Genomic DNA, 20102 nt, shown 5'->3' with positions numbered 1-20102 from the left:
GGTCTGTAAGTTCTTTGTGGGGGGTGGGGGGTGGGGGGGTAGAGGGTAGGGATAAACTGCAGGGTGAACATTGCTGATTTCTCCAAAGGTGAGAATCTCCTTTCTTAGTGTAATACGCACTTCAAAAGTGGTTCTGATCCCCCCAGCCTCCCACCTCCCACCCCTCTGTGCCTTCTCTCTCATTCTTTGCCAGCTTGGCCTCACCATGGCAAACGCCTTCATGGGCACCTGAAAACTCATGGTTAGCAGGAATTTGGATGACTGCAGGAAGTCACTTGGCACGGGTGACCAGGCAAGGGGGCTTGCACAACCAAGCCTACTACAGTCCTTGAGAAGAACAGGGGCACTAGCTTCATAAAGACACACAGATCCTCCCAGAACACGGAGCTTGGCTTTTCAGCCGCGGTTGGAGTTCAGTGAGATGACACCAGAGGATCAGAAAGTCAAATCGCTTGTAAGCTGGATGGAGTAAAACGTGTCCATGTGCAGCGGTGTGATGGGCAGGAGACAACTCTTCATTGGGATCTAAGTGACGGGAAGCTCATCCTGACACTCACCCGTAGCAGTGTGCTGAGCGCCTGATCTTAGAAGAGGCGTGACCCGGCTGTCCCATCACTGTCTGCTCCTCAGACAACTAACTGGCTAACCCATCTCAATGCAGCACCATGTTGCCTCATTCTCCTGCCCCACCCCCAACAAACACACATCCTTCTAGCATTTTGTGTAAATAGACTTTGGTTGGGATTTTTCTAAGTCAAGTGGGAGTGGTCTAGATCCAGTTCCCACTGTACATGTGTTTAAAAAAAATTAAAAAACAAAACAAAACTATATCCAAAGGGTAGTCTGAGGTCAATAAAGCAGAGTAAAGGTCAAATAATAATAGGAAGAAGAAGAGGAGGAGGAGGAGGAGAGGAAGAAGAAGAAGAAGAAGAAGAAGAAGAAGAAGAAGAAGAAGAAGAAGAAGAAGAAGAAGAAGAAGAAGAAAGGCCCATGCTCTAGGAGCATCTGATCACACAGCCAAGGAAAGAAAAATAACAGATGCAGTGGCTGTAGGCACTGGATTCCTCTTGCTGCTCTCAAATGTTACCGACATAGACAGAATTTCTTACTACGCTCCTGTTTAGAAATCAGACACATATGTCATAGTGTGAATCAAGGGGTCAGTGAGATGCCAAGGGAAGCCCTGTATCCTTGCTCACTTGGCCTGTTGGAGAATTCAGTGTCTGTGGTTGTCAGTCTGCGGTCCCTCTTTCCTGATAGTTGTCAGCTCAGGTCCTTCCAACCTCCAGGGATGCGCTCTCCTTGACTCACATCCGCTCAGCTCCAATGAGTCTTCCTCTCCAACTCGGGCTCATCTTTCTGGGAGTGGCTATCCCACTGGAAGGATGCATGTATGTTAGCTCATGGTCCCACTGCTTTGAAACCAGTTCCATAGCCTAGAGAAATCAGGCCAAGCCTCGCTGCTGTTCTGGTCCCTAACTCTAAGGGGTGAGGCAGGAATGTATAAACAAGTATACTTCTCTGTCTCTGATGTTCATTACAATGAACGACTTTGACATCTGCCTTGAACTGACTGTGAGCTATGCCTGGCTGCCACCCACTGGGAACATTACAAAACTAAGGCTCTGGATATCTGCCCTCATCTCTTGCTCGCTCTCGATCCCATCCTCTCTCAATCTTTCACTGCCTCTCTCTCTCTCTTTCATGCTCTCTTATCCTCTTTTCCCCCATCTCCTCTCTCTCTCTCTCTCTCTCTCTCTCTCTCTCTCTCTCTCTCTCTCTCTCTCTCTTCTCACCTTTCTCCTCTCTCCTCTCTCCATCACTCTCTCTCCTTTCTTTTAGATCACATTGTGTATGATGCTGACCCGCCTCATGGCCCTGTCACACTACCACTGTCCCTTTCTTATGTTTCCTTAACTCAAGATTCAGCCATGGCCCTCCATAGTCATGAGGCCTGTACGCTCTCTTCTCTGTCTCTCCCAACACGGTTCACTTTCTGAAAGGTAGTGTCATGTCACCTCCTTTCCCAAACCTGATGCCCTCTTCTCTTTAACAATGTATTCACAGTGGGCCACCTGGCTTCCGGGTCCCCTGTAATTTTTAAAGTCCATATTTCCAATTCCAAAGTCTCATTCCCTGGATAGGTGACATAGTCGATGTTCCACAGGTGATGGACGTTGGGGGGACAGCATCATTCTGTCAACCACGCCACCATAGATGGCATTAGAGCTTCTTCCATGCCATTTCTATATAAAGGACATTATTCCATATCGCTCACTTGTCCACCTTCTCTGACTTGAAGTCAAACTTCCCAAGATCACAAGTGGTCATTCTCCAGAGGCAGTCGAAACATGGATGGGCTCACAGACACTAATGCCAGGAAGGGACCTCAATGGAGCAAGTGGTGGAGATGGAGAGCCCTCAGCACGGCCTGGCTGCTCCTCCAAGGAAACAGGGAGACCAGCAGGGAAAGGGGAGGAGCAGACAGAGATGGAGGGTCTCCTGGTCAACCCTAGGCTCTTTACCTTCCAGCTCCTTCTTCCAAGTCTGATACTCCCCCACTTTGACACATCTCACTGAAGAGCAGATTTTCTGTGGTCACCTCTGTGTCTGTGTCAACGCACTGCCCAGGCAAGATGACAGGAGAGTTCAGGTGGGGGTCCAGCTTCCCTGATATGTTCCTTCCCTGGGCACTGCCATTGTCCATGTAGTTGAACGAGGGACCCAACATCAGCATCCAAGAAATAGAGAATAGGAAATGCATGACATGTGGCTAGAGCTCACAGGTCTACCTTCCATTGGTCAGAACTTAGCTACAAAGGAACATGGGAAGTGTAGTCCTCCTCAGCCTGGTAGCCACTCACTCATGCTGCTAAGTGTAGAAGCTTCGTTGAAAATGTTGGAAGAGTTTGAAAGTTCCCTGAGCGTGTAAAGAGTTGGAGATGCTAATTATCCTGATCTGCTCATTAGACATCATTTACATATATGAAACTGCCACATGGTCCCCATAAATATGTTTGATTCTTAGAAATGATTTTGGAGGGGAAAATGATAGAATACATAAAGTCATACATCAGTCTTTGCAGCAGCTACAAGAGCCTGGAGCTAGTCTGTTGGGGAGGGAGGTGCCTGCCTTCCATCTGTGGCGGGGTCCTCAGCCTGGTGTTGCAGAGTGAGTTTATGGTAACACAGGGGATACTAGTTTAAAATGACATTCTGTAAGACCCCTATAGGATGGGAGTCAGGACCCATGGGGTGTCATTTAACCTGCTGGTCCAGCTGGGAGTGGTTATCCTGCTGGACCAATAACAAGGATGGGCCATAAAAGAGCCCAATAGACTTTAATAAAGTTACTAGACAGGAACGGAAACTAACCTACTTTTGCCAAACCACCCCCTTGCTTCCTATGGTATGCAGATTTGGGGAGAAAAAAAGCCCAGCATGCCAATCAGAAGACCTTTGACAGTCCCTGGGTGTGTACACCAGAAAAGTGGAAGAAACCCATTTGCTGGTTATCGGTGCATACTCTATTAAACTCATGGAACATTGAAATAAATTTAGCTAAATTCTGCAATGAATTCACCATCAGGTGGAAATCAAGCATGAAAAATTTAATTCCTAAGAGGAAGCTTTTAATAAAGCCATGTACAGCTGAAAATGAGGTGGCTAATGGAATTATTTCTGAGAGTGTCTGGTAGGTTCACACATACACACCGACAAAGGGTGCAGAGGGGAAGTGAATCGGCTGTGGGGATGACGCGGGGATTCTCTGGCGCTCAGGACTGACATGGAAACGCCTCAGGTACTGAGCAAATATGCATAGCCGTCACCCGGCTCCTTGTGAAGAGTTCAAGAACATTTTTTGATGATTTTCCAGACAGTTCTCCAATTCCAGGAAACTGTCCATTGACGCTGTGGTGAGAAGTGGGGCTGCCTTCCTGCTCAGCCAACTGAGTTTAGCCATTGCTCAGGTTTGACTCATCTCTGTCCTCCAGGGTCCGCTAGTTAGTGTCCCCTGGAAACAGGGCAGGATATGGAGAGGTGACTTCGAGGAACACCATGAGGGAACAGGAACTCCAGCAGACTCCATGACAGTCCTATGGAGCTGTGAGTGCCTGATCCACGGAAATTCTTGTGTCCTGGCTCTGCTCAGACAGGGAAACTCTAGAACAAGCTATTACCCTTTTCCCTTGCCAGGCCCTGGCTCCAGGGACTGACTCTCAGCACCATCTCTGCCTGTGCAATCAGAGTGACCATCAGACCTGCCCCAGGCCTGATAGGACCAATCCAAAAGGATCATCTGCACCAAAACAAAGCCAGAAGCCCCAGTGACAACTAATCTGAACTCAGTTCTGATGGCGTCATGGAATCCTGAGCTACCTCCCCATCACCACATGACCCCTGTCCCCCTCTTTCCCCCCTCTACCTCCCCACCCACCCTCACCCCTCCACCCCAGCTAAAGCCAGGCCATGCAGTCTTGTTTCAAGACGCTACACCTCTTCCTTTTTTTTTTTTTTTTGTTTTGTTTTGTTTTGTTGTTGTTTCTTGTTTTTGTTTTTATTTGTGTTTTGTTTTGTTTTGTTTTGTTCAGAGCACCAGAAAACCTGGAAAAATGCAATTTTGAAAACCAGGGCATAAGTAGATAGGACAGTGGGCTTGGCCTGTTCTTTGCTCCTCAGAGGAAAACGGCTCTGTTGAGCTGCCCCAGGCCCTCCTGTGTATCTGGACATTTCAGTGAATCATCCTTCACTCTTTCAGGATACATCAAGAAGTTTAAATAAAATAACCCTCCTGAATCGATTGCTTTCCCGGCTCCTTGGGAGCACTAAATCTCTAGCAGTGACACCTTTATCTCAGAGATAAAAAAGAGCTTACATGGACATTCCATATAGACTTGCTTCATAAATCTTCCTGGGTTGCATACAGCACACTCCCCAGGCTGCCCAGTTGCCTCCCCACATCAGAGGCAGGCCTTGAATCTGACGGTTGTAACTGTCAGGCTGGTTGTGGGTTTCTTGGATTTAGGACGGTTGGGTCTCTTCAAGAATGGAGCTGGCATTGCCCATCCCAGAGCTCAGAAAGGAGATGAGGCCAGACATCTTGTTAGGTTGAAACAGGAATGATTCGCCTGGACCACATCCTAGAATGTAGCTCCTCTTCGCTGTACACATAACCTGACTTTCCATTATGGGAATATGACATACATGAAGTGGTCAATGACCAGCCAAAGTGTGCACCACGGAAGAAGCCACTCCTAGTAAGTGCTGCAATTGCACAGAATCCCCAGGGGACCACCTTCTCAGGATAGCCCTAATCCATGCCCCCTTGTTAATTGTTGGTGGTCTCATCCCGGAAGCAGGAGTCCATTGGATCACCTCTTGAGTATCTAGCTGCTACCCCTAGCTGTTTGTCTGCAATTCTGCCCTACTTGCAGGTAGCAGCAGGTCTCAGGGCAGGGTATATTGGCTGGGGAAAGTTAATAGAGAGAGGCTCCATCTATGCAGCTATGGGGAAGCCATCATCCATGCTGGGTGAAGACCTTCCGGTATGGCTGCTTTCAGATCACCCACAATTCTGCCCATAACTCACCTCTGCTCCGCAAGAACTCTAATAAAGTAGTGGGTCCCCCCCCCCCAGGGTGAACTTAGGTGGAACTGAACTTTGATTTGTCACTGAGACCCTATGAGGAGGCATGACAAAAATCTTGTGACAATATGGATCCCAGACGTCCCCCATGACTCTGATCTGTGGGACAAACTGGGGAGCTAAACCATCCCTCAGAGCCACTCAGCCAGCCCAAAACGTCCTTCAGCTCTCCTCCCACCATGTCACCTGTCCCTGATGCTCCCTGAGGGCTGTGGAGAGTTGAAAATGGGCTCTGTGTGAATTAAAATTGCACCAAGGCTCTCAGAAAACATCAAAGTCAATTTCAGTCTTCAAGAACAAAGTATATGTCTCAGAAATCCATTTTAGTCCCCAGCATTAAGAGAGGCCCGGGCCCCTCACAGCACCGTCTCTATCGCTCACTGCCTAGACGATCTGTACAGTGACGCTCTCCATCGTTTTAATCACAAGCTTATAACACACAAACGTGGTTAGGAGGAAAAGGGATGCAGGCTCCCTCGAAGGACAGCTATGTGCTTGTTGCAGTTCATCTGCTGTTTTATGGGGGGGGGGGGGGGGGGGGGGCCCGCATGCCCAGAAAAGTCTTAGTGGAGTTTGGCGCCAGTTGCTAGTGTTGAATGTACCCCAACTTCCAGGACCCCACACTAGCCAGCTGTCGGTATACAAATGACCTGAGCTGTTGATGGCTGGAGGGTCAAAGGGTGTCTCTATACACTGCCCTTCGACCCTGAGGGACAGTTGGTAGTGACTGCTGCCTGCCTTGGACCAACCATCCTGTCCATCATGTTTAAGATCCTCTGGAATGTCAGCCACACTCAGTGGTACTACTTGCTGCTAGACGAAGGACCCCCGGATGGCCAACCAGCTGAACTACACCCTGAATGCATCTCCCAAGGGGCTGGATTCTCCTCAGCACTGAAAACTCAGCTTAGGTAGCTCGGTGACAACGGCGGCACACACCTTCAATCACAGCACGAGGGAGGCTGAGGCAGGTGGGTCTCTGTGAGTTTGAGGCCAGCCTGGTCTATAGTGTGAGTTCCAGGACTGCCAGGGCTACACAGAGAAACCCTGTACTCTTAAGTAAAAATAACCTTTAGAAAGAAAGAAAGAAAGAAAGAAAGAAAGAAAGAAAGAAACTCAAGTCATCAAAACAGACTCATCTGTCAAATTCACAGCCCAGAGAAAGATTCCAAGAAGGAAATGTGCCCTAAAGATAGGGTTTCAGGGCTGAAGAGATGGCACAGTGCTTAAGAGCACTGGCTGCTCTTGCAGAGGACCCAGGTTTGGTTGCTTCATAACTGCCTGTAATTCCAGTTCCAGGAGATTCAACACCTTCTTCTGCGAGCACCAGACAAGCATGTGAAACACAGGCATGCATGCAGGCAAAACACAATATAAACAAACAAACTCACATCACTGAACAAAAGCACTGGTCAGTCACAATGACTTGTCACGGAGAAGACTATCTCCAGTTGAAGAGCTGCACCAGGCGCATCCTTCGCTGTCACCTAATATCCCTGCACCCAACCATGTTTAGGGGCTCATGCTGGCTGATAGAATGTAGTAATTTTTCCTCCCTTGGTTATTATACAGATTCAACTTTTCTTTAAAAAAAAACTAAGTTTCTTCTACAGTAAATATATTTTGCAATAAAAAGTTATTTAAAAAAAAACAGCAGATACTCTCGCAATGACTGACAGCTGCATATTGGGGAAATAAAGACATTAGATAAAAAATCAGAACAAGATATCTAAAGTTAGGCCAGAGTAGACTCTTGAACACTGGGAGCTAATTTAAAGATACAAATCTTACAGGTTTGTGGCTGCTTATGAGACTCGTGAAGCATCTGCTTTTCTTATCTTAAAATATGTTGGGTGTAACTCAGGCAATGGTGGCACACATCGTTAATCCCAGCACTCAGGAGGCAGAAGCAGGTGGGTCTCCATGAGTTCGAGGCCAGCCTGATCTACAGAGTGACTCCAGGACATCCAAGGCTACATAGAGAAAGCCCGTCTTGAAACAAACAAACAAACGAACAAAAGGGAATAAAGAAAAAAAGCCAGGTGTAGTGGTATACACCTTTAATCCCGATATTCAATCGGGAGAGGCAAGCAGATCTCTGTGAGTTGGAGGCCAGTCTGATCTACAAACCAAATTCTAGCACAGCCACCGCTACTTAGAAAGAACTTGTATCAAAAACAAACAAAAGATAAAATGTGCTGTTGTTGGCACAAAACTAAAGTTTTACATCCTCTCTCTCTCTCTCTCTCTCTCTCTCTCTCTCTCTCTCTCTCTCTCTCTCTCTCTCTCTCTCTCTCTCTCTCTCTCTGTGATGAAGCATTTTGTACTCAGGAGGTCCTGAATTCCACCCCAAGCACTAAGAAAGTGAAAATACAAACCTGTGTGGTGTTGTGTGGCTCAGGCAGTGCAGAAGTCCTGAGGCCAACCAGAAAGTCTGCAATGGCTCACAGAGAGAGTTCGAGGCCAGCCTGCTCTACAGAGGGAGCTCCAGGACAGCCAGTGCTATACAGAGAAACCCTGTCAGGGGTGGGGGAGGAGAATGTGCACCTGATGGCAAGGTGAGGTCCCTGCAGGGTAGTTTGGTGACCAGGAGAGGCTCCTGTGGACGAGGGACTCCTCACAGAGATCACTTTTTCTCATATGTCACCTGCACCTTCCTGGCCGCAATTGCCCTGCGCAGGAGCCTGGGCTAAGTCAGAAGGGAACTGATCATCTGTGCATGCAACCAAGTCTCCTTCCACAGCCTCCAGTCTGCGTGGATTTTTCACTAAGCTTTGGGAGAAATGGATGACATCATCTCAAGCCAGCACGCTGCTGGTACAACTCCCGCCACCCTCGGCCATCATCACCTCCTGCTGTCTCTTAGGTAGGTGTGTCCTGGGAAGAAGCTCTCAGGCAGCTGGGAGAAAAAGCAATGACTCAACTGTCCCTGGAGGCAGAAGAGTAAGAAACAGCACCCAGAGTACCATCTGGCAAAGTCCCTGCCTTTGACCATGCTCCTTTCCATGGCCATGGCCTTGATGGCAGGGGCCTGGCTGGATGCCCTCCTTAGGAACATCTGTTTGGGGAACTCTGAACCCTGCTGTTGCCCAGGGACCACCCTGGGCACAATGGCATCCCTAGCCTACACCCTTCTAACTGCAGAGGTCCACATCAATACCTGTCACCTAGGCAGAACCAGGGCCATGCGGACTTTGTAAACGCTGTATGGTGAAGGTTCCGACAATGGGGTGGGGTGGGGTGGGGGAGGTTGCTCTCTATAGTTATCCCACAGCTGGCCAGGAAATATTCCTCGTATGACCTATGGGTCAGCGTGAGTGTGAGCAACCTCAAGCCAGGGGATCTGATACAAGATGGAAGCCATCTTTCATCAAAAATCAGGGTGGAAAGTGGCGTGCAGAGCTGGCTTTGTGATCAACCACTGTTAGGAAAGGGCCTGCTCTGCCCTGCCTCTAGTGTACCTTCTATGTTTGACTTCCCCTCAAGTCCCACCATGGCTGCTTGAAGCTCCAGCCTTCGTATCAACATTCCCCCAGTATGAGACAGGAAGGCCACCATCCTCCCTGGCTCTAACCTGGCCTACCCTCGCCTCCTCTCAGCTTGGGCACCAGCCACAGCAGCCATGGCCTGAACCCTGGGAAAGGCAAAGTCATTCTCTCAGCAGGACCTGAGGGGAGGAAGGGCACTGCATGCCCCAGACCCCAGGACACGAGGAAGGGGTCTGGCTAGTGTCTGTCTATAGCGCACACAGAGAGAGAAGAGACCGGCCATTCCATTAGAATTATTACAAGGAAGCATGGGATCTGCAAAAGCAGGCAGAACAAAGAAAGACTCAAGGGCAGTTTGGCTGTTAACACAGTAGGAGCCCGCCCAGCCAATTACCATAGAGCTGCTGAGCTGCCGGCAGGGGGCGCTGAGAGCCCAACTCCCTGGACAGACTCCATTAGGCGCACACTTCTCTCCTGATTAAATCGCCTCTAAAAGCAGCCATCCCAGGGGAGGGAAAGGGTTGCCGTCGCCTGTTTACAGAGGGTAGCAGGTGCTATCCCCAGGAGCCTTCCTGTACCCCGTAGCTTTGAGCTGCCTTTACTCAAACCTGCCCTGGACCTCAGGGAAGAACACTTTCGGCCTGTGACCAAGCCCACCCTAGCTCTCACCTGGTTCCATCTTCGCCCTCTCAGTAGCATTTTTCAAGGACCGGCCAGTTCCCCCACCTTGGAGACTCATCGTTTCCTCAGAATCATTCTTCCTCGAACGATGGTTCTTCATCTATCTCTGTCACTGGTTTTCTTTCCCCCACCCTCTCTTTGGAAGCCCTCCCTTGGGAGTCAATCCAACACCGGCTCTCACTCTCCAGATGGGCAACTCTTGTTTCTGCAGGTCCAGTTCTAACTCCTTCCCCTGACTATGCCCCCCTGACCAGCCAGGTGGCATCTCTAACAAGTGCACCTGGATGCCAAGTGCACCTGGATACCAAGTGCACCTGGATACCAAATGCACCTGGATACCAAGTGCACCTGGATACCAAATGCACCTGGATACCAAGTGCACCTGGATACCAAGTGCACCTGGCATCCAACAGCACAGTCACAGCTATCCCCGTTCTCACTTCCCCCAAACCTCACTGCCCTCCCCAAGTCCTCCCCAGGCTCTCTAGAGTGCCCTCCATGCTACAGACAGGCTCTTGGGTCTGTCCCACACAACTGACAGTGATGGCTTCAAGAGCAGAAATCCTCCGAACTGAAGATCAGGGCTTCCCCCCCACCCCCCACCCCCGGCAGAGCCCAGGTCTACCACAAAGAGAGACCTAGGGAACTACCTTGTGAAGGTCCCTCCTGCGGGGACCCATTGCGCCTCAAACCAACCCCCCCACGAGGATATATGAAAGGCAAAGGCAACACATCAACAGTCAGACCTTTCTCGGGCAGGTGGTCACTCGGTGGACACAAATTATCAGCTTCTAGCATGCAGGCATCTGAGGGTGAGATGTGTGATGTTTCTTGGAGGCATGTGACCTCCCCGAAGGGCAGCCAGTCGCACGGTTCTTACAGGCGGGTAGCTGGGTTAATGCAAGTGGCACTGTGATATGTCAGTGTCAGGGGGAGAAGTCCTGCTGCTCAGTAACCATGATGCAGAGCTCTCTGCCCCCAGCAGGCCTTGGGTTTGCCATTTGTTCCCTGGCCTCAGTCAGTAAGTGGCTGATGGGGGAACAAATGCGCCCAGAGGCAGTATTGATGGCCATGGCCTCTGGCCAAAGACAGATGCACTCTGAGTTAGAGGCGGAGGATGGTCTTAGCAGACGGAGCATGTATCACAACCACAGAGAGGCACTCATTTTCTTACAGCGTGCGTGTTTATTTCCTCATCCTGAGGGTCAATCGATCGTCGTTGAGAGAGCCGTTATCCAAATGGTTGGGAGGAGGCGCACGTATACATCTTCAGTGCTGATGGATGCCTCTGCTCTCTGTCTCTCCCCAACAGTGTTCGAGGGCCCAGGACAAGGTTTAAAGATCCAAGGACAGCAGAAGATGTGAAGACAGAACCAGCTTTCCTTCCCCCAAGAGGGTCATAGTGCTGTCAGAATCTGTCTCGCAACTGCTGAGTAGGAAGAACGTTCTGGCCTAGGCCTGAAGAGATGGCTTAGTGGTTAGTGCTCTGGCTCCTCTTTCTATAGGACTTGGGTTCAATTCCCAGCACCCACATGACAGGTCACAACCATCCGCAACTCCAGTTCCAGGGGACCTGATACATTCTTCTGGCATCCATGGGTTCCGGGCATGCATACGACATCCATGCAGGCAAAACATTCATACACAAAAAGTAATTTAACGTTTTTCTTTAAAATGGAACCTTCTAGATTTAACAATAGATAATTGTAGATATCTGCATGTATAAAGATCCCCTGAGGGCTTAGTAAAACCCAGATCACTGGGCTCTACCCCAGTTTCTGGAGAGCAGGTCAAGGTTCAAGGTCTGTCTGTGTGTTCAGAATCTCCGGGTGACACTAACAGTTCTGGGGACCCCATGGTGAGAAGCAACAGCAGACTTGTGAGACGGGAGCAACTTCCACTGTGACCTGAGCCATGGGCTTCTCTGCTCAGAGGAAGGACAGGGCTGGTGCTGACCTCAACTCTTAGAGATGGTAAACTCCAGGTGCCTGGCTATGTGACAGAAGTCGCACAGACCAACATGAGCAGTTGCCTACCATGACACAACAGACCAACCCCTGGGGGTAAAGAATAGAAAAGAAGGTATAGAAAAGAACCAAGAGCTGGCCCCCGAGGCTGGAGAGATGGCTTGGCAGTTAAGAGCACCTATTTCTCTGTAGAAGACCTGTGAGGCTCATGTCCAGGATGATTCCAGGGACAGACCTGACTTGGGCTGTGAGGGAACAAAGAAGAGACAAGCACGGACAGATACACAGACAGAAAGCCTGGACTGGGTGATATGGGATTTCAGCTGAGGAAACCACAGCACCCTGAATCTCTGTGTGTTTATTATGGAGAGTTGAACAGAGAGGCAGGGTTATTGTATACAGCTGAACGAGGAGACAGGGTTACTGCGTACAGATAAGCAAGGAGAACGGGTTATGGTGCGCAGCTAAATCAAGGTGACAGGTTTAGCTAATCTTGGTAGGAGCAGTCTCTGTAAAACAATCTTCAGGCCATGAACATCCTGGGGAAGGATGCTATGATGGGCGTTCTGTGCACGCACCATATCTAGATGTGGACCAAAAGGGACAGCTTTGCCTCTAAGCCTCACCCAGGGCTCTCCACGGTCTGAAGCTCGAGGGTCCTCAGCATGGCCACACCCTTGTCAACAGCGCCTATTCCCTCAGGACTTTAGTCATTCAACCTGAGTTCAATTCCCAGCAACCACATGGTGGCTCACAACCATCCGTAATGTGATCTGGTGCCCTCTTCTGGCGTGCAGGTGTACATGCAGGCAGAACACTGTGTACATAATAAATAAATCTTTAAAAAAAGAAAAAAAAAAAGGAAGGGGGGAGGGGAACCCCAGGATATGAGATCACAGTAAACCACAGGCCTGCCCACAGAATGATGAAATGATGAAAAGAAAGCCCCTTCCCAAGGAAAAAAATAACACAGGTGCCACGCCCTGTTTAACAGCCACTTTCACATCCCAGGGACCCATGTTTGCAAGAACAGCCAAGCAAGGCAGTCCATGAGTGCAGGCACTTCGTGGTGACAGCACAACAATCAAACCATAAGAGGGTTGCAAGTGGGCAGGTCTAGTAGAACTCTCAGGGGACTCTGCATTGGCCAGGGCCTCCCTGATGCCACCAGAAACTTGCAAAACCTCCCAAAACCAGGGGATGGGGTATCTCAGGTCCTGGTGAGTCTCAACTCCATGTCCTGCCTGGCCCAGACTGCTGGCACCCCATGGGCTCATTTTGTTTCCGCCCCCAGATCTCATTTGCAAAGGCCTGAGTTCCTTCTTTCTCAGGAATTTGCCAAGGTGGTCAGTAACAAAGCTGTCCACAAAATGAAGCCCAGTCCCTTTGCGGGTACTGGGGGAAGAGGCTCCTAGTTACTTGCTGTGGAGAGCTGCTTGGCACAGGAAGTCAACATCTCGTGCCCACCCCAGGCACTAGAAGAAGCCAAGATTCCGGAGGATGCTGCAAGGAAGGGCTCCCTCCACCCACTCCTCCATCAGACCCAGGAGGCAAGTAGGAGGTGACGGAACCCACAGATGCTGGGGAGTGGAGAACCCACAGCAGACAGAGTTTGCTGAAGACTCAAATCAGCAAGGATGTGCTGGGCTTGTGCCAGATAGCTGTCTGCCTGCACAGCCAGTCTCTGAGGAAGGTCACTCCACCCCATCCCCCACCCCACCCCTCACCCCACCCCGACCAAACTGTCCTGTACAGATCCAAGGGGACTGTGGGCAGTACCACCTACCTACAGGACTTCTACATGTCGGTCACTCTGTAAGGTCTATTTCCTGCCACAGCCTCATGGAGCCCAGACAGGGGCAGCTGCCCTTAGATAGCACTTCTGTAGAGAGAGGCAGGCAATGGAAGGTGCTTCCTGGGTGGGCTCTGGGAAGGAGAAGAAGAGCAGTTGGGGTAGTGGGTGCATGGTGTTCTGGGAAGGAGACGCCCTAGGTGAGAGGAAAAGCTGGGCTGGGCACAAGAGCTGGGGATAGCCTGATAGCCCTGACCACTGAGGGGGCCTCAGACATGAGGGTGGACCAAAGACAGGGCTATGGTGGCTCAGAGGACGGACTGGTCTCAGAGTTTCCTGCCTTCCCCCCCCCCCCCCAGCTCTGATGGAAGAGAAAGGTCAATGAATCCAGACCCCCCCCCCCATAAGCTCTCCTCCTCACTCAGGAACAACCAAAAGGGTTCCTGGGGATCAAGAAGTCCAAGAGAGCTGTGGCCACTTGTCAGGCTAATTTACAGCGTTTGGATTCATTACAGAATAATTATCTCATCGATTTGCTGTTGGCGTGTTTATGGTTTCTGCGCTCAGATCAGAAAAGATATAAAGAAGCTAAAGTAACTTTAATTATGTTAGCGCCTGAGAAATTCGAAAGTGTGGCACCTCGAATAATTTTAAATTCTAGAAAACGGAAGTGACCGGCCACAACAAAATTCTAGCTCGGTAGGGCCAGTGGCCTGGGAGGTCACATCATGACCCCAGAGAAAAGGTCACTGAGAACTATGTCCACTGGTATCTGGATGGAATTGCCCTTCGTTTTTAGAATGGAAAGAGCCCATCCCACATATGGCGGATAGTTCTTTCCCGGGGCCCTAAATATTTGGAACGGCCCTTCAGTTCCTGTGAGGAGCCTCTCCTACTCCCCAGCCCTGTGTTTGAAGGTGCTGATAATACCCCAGGGTAGGAAGAACTGTGAGAGTCTTGCTGGTGTATCCTACCTCATGAGGCAAGGTCATCCCAGGTGAAGCCAGAGGAGGGAAGGGTTCTTGTTGAAAGGTGGGCTGCGGCTGCCTCTCTGCCACATCTGGTCATGAAGCCAAAATAGAGGAAGAAAGTGCAAAGGAGTTGAGCTGCTGTGCCTGACCGTGAGATAGGGCATCCACACTCTGTCACAGTCACTTCTCAGGAAGTGCACCCAGAAGAGCCACTAACTGCCAGTCTTGTCATGAGGTGTCACCTCATTGTCCCCCACCCACACACACAAACACACCCTGGACTTGCAAATCAAAGAGCACTGACTAGAGTTTGGAGAGCTAATATGACCATAACTTTACTGAATAAAGTCAAATTATACTGAAATTTTAATACAGTGATGGGGGGGGGGGAGTTGAGTGACCTTTGTCCCTAACGCAAGTGTTTGAACTGACACAGGTTTGTTTAAAGGACCAGGAGCATAGAATAAGGGTTAGTGAAGTCAGAGTTGCCTCCAATGGCTCCCTCCCGGGTCAAACTGGGCTCTCTCTCTCTCTCAGGCTGGTCTCCCTTCTATGCTGCTCTCCACGCAGTCAGCCCCAGTGTCTACCTCTCAGAACTGAGTCCTGCAGCTCTCAACAGAACCCTGAGCTGAAGACATAGGAAAAGGCACCCACATACTTCCTGACACCTGTTCCCATAAGAGGGTGGACTTGGGTGCATTGTGGCACTCAGAAGCAACCAGAGTGCCTCCTGTGGGTGGAGGTATGAATAATAATAATAATAATAATAATAATAATAATAATAATAATAATAATAATAATAATAATAATAATAATAGATCTCTCTGTGCAGGAGTCCTGCGGGTAAACCAGAGGCCTGCCCAGCTTCTCACTGGCCTTGTGTGACCTCTCTTTCCCCCAAGTTCATTCTGACTTGACCTCAATGGACTTGAAGGGGGCTTGACTCCCAGGGGTCGTCGATATAATGCTTGGCCGTGTCTCAGTGCCACTCCTCATGGCCCAATTTTCTGCTAGTCACAGGATTTTTTAAGACCCATCTTCCCCGACCAGGCTCTATTGGAGAAAGGGTGGGGCCACAGCTCACCACCCCACCCACCTAGGGCTCCACCCCACCCACCTAGGGTTTCACCCCAGGTAGGAAGAAGCTTCTCTCCTCAAGCTCACTCATAGGGAGCTTGTTCTGCAGCACAGCTGAGACCCATGTATCAGACACAAGGAAGCTTCTGGAACAATGAGATAGCTAAATGCATGCCTCCAGCCAGCTGTACAAAAAAAAAACAAAAAACAAAAACAAAAAGGAAAGAGCAAGACAGAACCACTGTGAAGACATGCTGACCCCTTAGGAGCAGGGAGCGAGAGAGAGAGCTTGACAAAAGCCACTTGATTGAAGTCACAGACTCCTGGGATCTCTGAGACAGACCATCAGAAGACTCAGAGATGAGATCACACATTTCAAAAACACTCAGCGTGTGAATGATTGATGGGACTTCAGGCCCTTGGCTGGTCCTTGGCTCAGCACCATGAAGGTGACTTTACAATGACAGTGACACTGCTGGCATTGCTGCTCGTTAGAACTGATCAGATTCCTAACACACAGAGACTCCACCAGCAGGATTTGTCCACAGACTGGGACAGTCACTAACTAGCAGGGCCTCAGGAGACACTGCAGCCACAGGTCAGGCATCCAGGGAAAAAATGGAGGCTATGAAGCAAACCTGGACCTTCCAGAAACCAGAAGCATGCTGGTCTTGCGCCCTCCCAACTCCCTCAGTCATTGCTGGGTTTGTGGGTGCTTCACAAACCTGCTACACCCCAGAAAAGGTCCTGAGGGAAGACTGTGTGTTGTGAGTACCAAGGCCATGTCACCAACTGAAAGCACACACACACACACACACACACACACACACACACACACACACACACACACGTCTGTGTGCGTCTGTGTCTGTGTGTGCATGCGCAACAGAATTACAGAACAAGCTGCTTAGGCTTGTTGCGGGAGAGAGAGCCAGCTCTGGAGTCCACACATCAGCAACAGGCAAATGTGTCCTCCCCCACTCAGGAGTAATAAACCGTGACACTGGTGTTTTCGTCTGGTTGTTTAAACCAGGTGGGATTCTTGCCTTTTCTTTTGTCTTTTTCGCCTCATAAAAAGATATTTGTATAAGAGCCTCGTTCTGAGCTGCGGCTTACGTGATGGAAAGTGGAGACAGAAGGGAGAAAGAGAGAGAGAGAGAGAGAGAGAGAGAGAGAGAGAGAGAGAGAGAGAGAGTCACACCCAGACAGCAGGGAAAGAGCCAAGAAGACCATAAATTAGCAGCTTGAGCTGGTGAGAGAGCTGCGGGGTGAACTAGCCCAGTTCCACAGGCAGATGGGTGCCTGTAGAGAGGAAGACTGGGGTGTGCCTCCCCAAACTGACATGATTGAAAGACAAAACAGAAAACAAATGAGAGTGGTGTGTGGGCAACCAAAGGATGAAGCACAGGGCTGTGGACACAGGCTCCGTGCCAGGTGTGTTTAAGGTTTTCTTACGTCTGTTCTCCCTGTGTCTGTCTGTCTGTCTGTCTGTCTGTGTGTCTGTCTGTCTGTCTGTCTGTGTGTCTGTCTGTCTGTCTCTCTCTCTCTCTCTCTCTCTCTCTCTCTCTCTCTCTCTCTCTGTGTGTGTGTGTGTGTGTGTGTGTGTGTGGAAATCAAAGGACACCTTGTGAGAGTCACCTCTCTTCTTGCATCATGTGTGTCCCAGTGATCAAACTCAGGTGATCAGGCCAGCTGCACGCCCTGTACTACTAAACCAATGTGCTAGTCCTGTTTAGAGTTGTCTTCAGGAAAGCTATCAGGTACCCTCAAGGAAGGGAAGGAAGAAGACTGCGAAGTTCCCTGTGGAGAGAACCAGGCCCATAGCCTGCCTCTCATCAGCCCAGGGAGAGGAGCAATGACTCAGGCCACCCCTTTTCTGAGGTATACCACGCCATGGAGTGCCACACACGAGGCGCAGCTTAGAGTGAGTGGAGAAGAGAGTAAGGTCAGGCTGCTTCTGGCTGGCATTTTCAGGAAATGCCAAGGTCCCCTGCAGGTGGGGGCCCAAGGGCCAGGCCAAACTCTGAGCCAGATCCCTAGCCTGTGCCTAGGGGCAGAGCCTCATTAGAAATCAGGGGACCTCCTCCCTGAACAGCTAACTCCACAGCATGGAGTCAGATATCTATGCAAATCCCATGACAACAGCTGCAGTTTTTGTAGAAGGAGAAGACTCATGCAGTCTCCTGGAGGGACTGAAGCCTCTGAGTGGAACAAGAGAGCCGTAGCAACAGTGACCCCCACCCACCTCAGCTTGTCCCGATCAGTGTAGTCGCCACACTGAAGGAAAGCACCAGCTCACCTCAAACATAAATAACACTCAGTAGAACCTATCTCCTTCAGAGAACACTTCCGGCTCCCAGCAGAAGTCCTGAGATGTACAAGATAAGATTTAAAAACAAACAAAAAAAAAACACCCGGAGCAATCACCTCAAGTAGGCTCGGCCACAGTGCGAGGCCTGAAGTCAGGAAATTAAAAACTTAGAAATATAATATGTTAAAGAATCCAGTGGGAAAGATAATCAGCGTGCTGTTCGGTAGATAATTTCAGTCGAAAAGAAACTATGAGGAAGAACAACTACAGTAATATGAGAAAGCACAGAGGCAGAAATGAGAGGTCGACCAGAAGGCCAGTCTGCACACTTGGCACCAGCCACAGAGCGGGTCACTGAGTGTCAACACAGGGCAGAGAGAAATTTCCCAGTGACAGACACAGAACAGGACAAGCAGAATGAATAGAAATGTAAAAACAATAGCAGAGATAAAACAGGCCAGAGCTTCCGCAAACACTGGGACAGAACCCAAATGCAGAAAGTACCCATACTACAAAAAAAAACCCAGATAGGGAAGAGACAATAAATAAAAGCGATAATTGGAGGAATCCTTGCTGGGAATTTTCCAAAACTAGTGAGAGCAAATCATACATCCGGGAATCAGCAGGAAGTAGGATAAACAGTGACAACAAAAACAAAGTCTATTCAAATTGCAAAATGATGAAGAGAAGTTGAACAGCCAGGAGGGCGACATGGACACAGAGCTCAGTCACAGCATGAGTGTTTCAGACCGTATCTCAAGGAAATAGTCCACAAAGGAAGATAGAATGTCTGTAATTTGTTACAGGAGAGAAAAAACTCAGAATTCCTTGTCCACTATAAATACAAGTGAAGGAAAACTGAGGAAGCTTCCGTCAGTGTCTCTTCTCTACCTTCTATCTGCAGGTCTCCTCCACTTCCTGTCAGAGAATCTCCCCTACTTCCTGTTAGCATACATCTTCTATGTCCTGTAAAGTAAGACCCCCTTTACTCCCCATCAGTGGGCTTCCCCAACATCCCATCAGAAGGTCTCCTTTACATCCTATCAGAGTGTCTCCCCTACTTTCTGTCAGAGTGTCTCCCCTAGTTCCTGTCAAGTGCCTTCCCTTCTTCTCATCAATAGACTTCCTCTATTTTACTTCCTCAGACCCCTTCTACTTCCTATCAGCAGGCCTCCTCTACTTCCTGTGAGAAGCCCTCTCCTGCTACCCATCAGGATCTTTACCTCTATATACTTCCCAATATCCTGCCAGAGGGCCTTCCCTACTTCTTGTCATCAGACTTCCTCCACTTCCTGTCAAGAGTCTCCTCTGTTTCCTGTCAACTGGCCTCTATCTCATGCCAGAGGGCCTCTTCTTCAAGCAGTGAGAAAGGCAGAGTAAGTTTCCCCCAGCATAGGAACTATAATGTAGGGGAAAATATGGATCTAAAAAGAGATGTACAGTCTAAGAAATGGAGTAAACAGAGGTAAGAGATTATGGATTTATTTTTAAGAAATTTGAAGCAAACAACTTTGAAATTTTTTTCCGAAAGAAATTTGAAAGATCAGCGCCTAGACAATAGTAGTGCTCTATGGGCTGAGCGCCATGTCCCTTCTGCCTTACTTAGAGTTACTATTGCTGTGGTGAAACACCATGGCCAAAAACAACTTGGAGAGGAAAGAACTTATTTCCCTCACAGCTTCATATAACAGTTCTTCATCAAAAGCAATGAGGGAAGGAACTCACACAGGGCAGGAACCTGGAGGCAGGAGCTGATGCAGAAGCCATGGAGGGATGCTGCTCGCTGGCTTGCTCCTTGTAGCTTGCCCATCCTTTCTTATAGCACCTAGGACCACCAGCCCAGGGGTGGCACCACCCACAGTGAGCTAGGCCCTCCTCCATCAACCCCTCATATTGCCTCCAGCCGGATCTTATGGAGACATTTTCTTAATTGAGGTTCCCTCCCCTCAGATGACTTAGTTTGTGTCAAGTTGACATAAAACTGTCCCGTACACCTTTAAAAGTCATATGTGTGGGGCCTTTCATATGATTGGTCATGGGGTGGAGCTTCATGTATGGGACTAGTGCCCTATAAGAGATCCCAGAGATCTGCTGCACCTATTCCACCACAGAGAGACACAGCAAGACTTTAGCCATGACCCAGATAACCCGTACTACACACCACAGCT

At 49.4% G+C, this 20102-nt stretch overlaps 1 pseudogene; it reads left to right on the top strand.

Annotated features, from left to right (window-relative positions):
- The first annotated feature begins 205 nt into the window (after nt 1-205).
- On the top strand, nt 206-582 carry LOC127203374 (fatty acid-binding protein, heart-like; annotated as a pseudogene).
- The last annotated feature ends 19520 nt before the right edge of the window (nt 583-20102 follow it).

This window comes from Acomys russatus, chromosome 19 (assembly GCF_903995435.1).
Source record: "Acomys russatus chromosome 19, mAcoRus1.1, whole genome shotgun sequence".
Lineage (NCBI taxonomy): Eukaryota > Metazoa > Chordata > Mammalia > Rodentia > Muridae > Acomys > Acomys russatus.
The sequence above is the reverse complement of the archived record's forward strand: the minus strand, read 5'-3'. Positions and strand labels throughout refer to the sequence as shown.